Consider the following 3933-nt stretch of genomic DNA (forward strand, 5'->3'; position numbering starts at 1 on the left):
GAATGAGACAGAGTTTGGAAAAAGTGCATTGAAAAGCAAAGGCATTCTATAAACACTTAGTTCTAAGTCATTACTGTGAGCTCCCCTGATTCTAGCTCTTTGTGGGCAGGGAGTGCCATCTCATTCCTCCGGAAGTAGCCATCTGGTAGAGTTCTGCATACAGTAGTCTGGTGGACATTTCAGCAAATGAAAATCCACTGAGCCAAGGCTGTCCTCTGCCAAGACACTAAAATGTCCCCTTTGTCTGAGGTAATAACTGCACTTAGTATTTAATTAAGAAAGACTTCAAGGAAGAACAATCAATTTGCAAATTACATTGGGTAAAAAGCAGATAAAGAATTGCCCGGCCATCATGGTGGTCCGTGCATACTAAGTAAGAGGAGAGGCCTATCACCCAGGCCTGCCTACACCCTGTCTGCCTTTGCAGATTTACAGTCTCCAGAGTTCATCCAAGTTGTCAGCTCAGAGAATTTTGATGCATCAGTGTATTTCTTAGGGCAGGGGCCAAGCCCACTGGGTAGAACACTGTCCCTTTATCAGTGGGAGAAATGATCAATCTGAAAAAGAATATATAATTCATGACCAAATAGAGCAAAGCATTAAATCAGGAAGCTGACACCAGCCCAATTCATGACATTGCTTTACTAAGTGTATTCCCCACTGTGTCATCCACCAGCCCATCTTGATCTAAAAACACCTGCTTTGGAGAATGGGTCTCTCTTCAGCTTCGGGAGAGAAAGCAAATCACTTCAATCAGCAGCCATTTCTGTTGATGGAAAACCTCATGGCCCTACGCCAGCAACATCTAAAAGTAAATAAAAATTGAAGTGCAGGTCTGAAAGAAACAGCGACATGATATGGCTACATTAAAATATTTATGCCCTCAGACTTTTAGACATCCATTATCTACAGTATGTTAATAAGGATGCTAAACTGACCTTGGCTGGGACACAAAGCTTTCAGCACTCTGCAAAACAAGTCTGTCCTCCTACACGCCTGCAGTTATGGAGAAACACACCAGGGAGAAGGTCAAGAGGGGAACTCTGACGTGGGCCAAAACCCCAGCCTGGGCTGGTAGGGGCAACTCGTGACTGGGGAGCAGAGGACTGTGTGTGAGTCCCACTTACTGAGGGTGACACTGGGGAAATGGCCTCTGCTCTCCAGAGTGCCATCTCTCCGCACGTGCCCCGTGAAAGGATCGCAGACCATCAGTGAATGCCACGCCTGCTGACTGCTTCCAGCTCTGAAGTGAACTATTTGACATACAGATTGCCAGGCCCCACCCCAGACTCAATCAGTCTCAGAAGTGGGTGGGCTGCCCCCAACACACACATTTCAGATGGTCGAGGGTGAAGCGAATCCTGAAGAGATGCCCTCTGAACTGCCCTTCCCCTCTAAGAGTCTCTGGCCAAGTCCTATGCAGTGATATTTCTAGGTCACAAATCCCCGAGACAAACTTAAAATGCTTCTCATCATCGGCAGAATCAATGGCTCTGCATTTGGTTCAGACTCACTGTGACGTTCAATGCCCTTTTGAATCTGGCTGCGATCTACTTTTCTTATTCCTTCCTTCTCCACAAACTCTATGCTCTTGCAACTTATTCCCTAAACAAGTCATTTTATTTCAAATTTCCACACACTTAGACAAGCCATTCTTATTTCCTAGAATGCTTCCCCACCGCCATAAAATACATACATGAATCCTTCCTTCAAGACCCGGTTTCAGTGCCTGCTCCCTGGTGGCCTCTCCTCTCCACAGTATCATCGTCGGCGTGTATGACTGGCTCTCCACCAGACTCGGAGATCTCTGCCTCTCTTTCCTGTGACACTTGCATCTGGGAGCGGGCAGATGTATGCCAAGCGGCTCAAGCTAAGCAGGAGGCACTTAACTTTCTAAGTCGAGGGACATTTTCAATATTTAAACAAGTACAGATAGGTTATAGAGCCAAGTGCAAAATGTGCATGAAATTTTAAACTACAACAAAAGCCCTCAAACTAATATAAAAGGGAGATTCTGGCAAGACAATCAAGTTAGGCTGCCACAGTCGTCAGCAGCACCCTCCCAAGCCAAGGCTCACCTCTCCACTCTCCCGGCCCCCCTGACCATCCCCAGTACTTCAGGAAAAAGTTTGGGATGGGTTGTACTCACCGCTGACCTGCCCCTCAGCTTCAGCACTATTACTGGCACATGGGAAATGGTTCAGTGAATTTGTAATTGTTGACTAATCGGGTGGCCAGACAAATGGATGTAAAGTTAGGAGCAGTGATGTTTATGTAAAATGATAGTTTCTTCATAGCAAATCCCTCCAAAATGTGATGATTTCATCATCTCGCTAATACCAACCTCTCTTTGATACAATGAAAGTAATATATACTGTGTCATTGTAGGTCACTTGGCACTAAATAACAATTTGAAACCGCAGCAAGCTGGGCTGTGCTGGAGTGGGATTCTGTTATGCCTCAGTTGGATGAAAAAAATGAAAGCTGCCTGCAGCCGGCTCCCAGCCTCACAGTCCCTGAAGGCCTATGGCCAGGGCCAGCGAGGCCAGCTGGCCAGGAACAAGCCCAGCCAATTGCCTGAGGGGAGAATGGCCACTGAGCTCAATATAAAAATTAGGAAGGTTTGAACAACCTCGGGCTAACTGAATTTGCTGCTCGGTCATTGGTGGCTGTGAAAGTTACTGAGGAGAAATGGGGGTTAGGGGAAGATGAAAGCCACATTCCAGAAAAGGGGGTGGAAACTCAGTGCTGAGGGGCCATGGATCAATGTCCCTCACGTGGCTCCTCTCACAGACATACTCCCGGGAAAAGAACCCTAAAACTGAACCAGGAGGTGGATGACCCCTCACAGTTAACCTCTAAAATAAAACTGCTTAGTGTTGAAACCAAATTGGACAAATCTGGCTTAGAGCAGTGTTCATAGCTGAAGAAATACAGTTAAACAAAAGCCTTCCTGCCTCCCTCTCCCTGCTGCCTGCTGAGTCAGCCTCCTCTGCCTTTTGCTCTCATTTCTGGCCTCCCTGGCTCACCTAGGCATCCCTCGGGTGACTACTTCCCTTCCCTTTCTCTCCCCTCTTTCTCTCCCCTTCTCCAAGGCCTTGCCTTCTAAACGTCTCTCCATCTCCACCGCCCTCCCTCCGTGGCCACCAGCCTCCCTCCAGCCCTGGTTGATGTCTGCTACCCTCTCTGCTAGATTGACAGTAGCCTACTGGGAGTCCCTGCACCTAATCAGGGCCCCCTCCAAGCCATGTCCAAAAAGCAGCAAGAGTAGGCTTCAAACCGCAAATCTGACCATAACAGCACTTGTTTAAAACCCTTTGTTTTCTCCTTGCTTTTAGGCTCAAAGTCTAAAACCCTGACTCCTTCCTACAAAGGCCCTTCCCTACCTCCCCAGGGCATCCCACACTTGCTTCTTCTCACTCTCAAGAACTCCAGCTGCTGCTCTCTTGCCGATCAGCAGAGTGGGAGGCCTTGGCGTCTCCCAGGCCCATTTTGCTTGTTGCCCTTCACTTTTCCTTCAGCCCTTCCCTGATCTCTCCTACAGCTAGTCCCTCTCCTTCACAGCACTTATCACAGGTGTATGTGCCCATTGCACTGAAAACTTCCACCCATGTATTTATTTCACAATAAATTGTAAACTCCGTGAAAGCAAAAATCATGTGGTTTTGCTCACCACTTTGTCACCAGTATTTTGAACAGTCGCCAGCAGACATTCAATAAACATTTGTTGAATGGATGCAAGTGTAAATAATTGAATAAGCAAGCTAAAGACATCAATAGCTGCTGTTACTATGGCCTCATCAGGAGCTGAGTCTGACTTTTCCTCTAAGGAGGTATCACAGCCCATGTGATGAAGGAAAAGAGGTGGTCCTCAGTCTGTCAACAGCTGCTGAGGCTGGTGCCTGTGCTGTGTAGACCTTCACACAAGAGGGA

General features: G+C 47.4%; 1 long non-coding RNA gene across 1 annotated transcript; it reads right to left on the reverse strand.

Moving 5' to 3' along the window:
* Positions 1 to 668: 668 nt before the first annotated feature.
* Positions 669 to 2253, reverse strand: LOC140843285 (uncharacterized). The gene is made up of 3 exons (XR_012120911.1): positions 2150 to 2253; positions 1697 to 1835; positions 669 to 805 (listed from the first exon to the last, which is right to left on the reverse strand). It is a non-coding gene; the product is annotated as an uncharacterized lncRNA (long non-coding RNA).
* Positions 2254 to 3933: the final 1680 nt, after the last annotated feature.

Source organism: Manis javanica, chromosome 8 (genome assembly GCF_040802235.1).
Source record: "Manis javanica isolate MJ-LG chromosome 8, MJ_LKY, whole genome shotgun sequence".
NCBI lineage: Eukaryota > Metazoa > Chordata > Mammalia > Pholidota > Manidae > Manis > Manis javanica.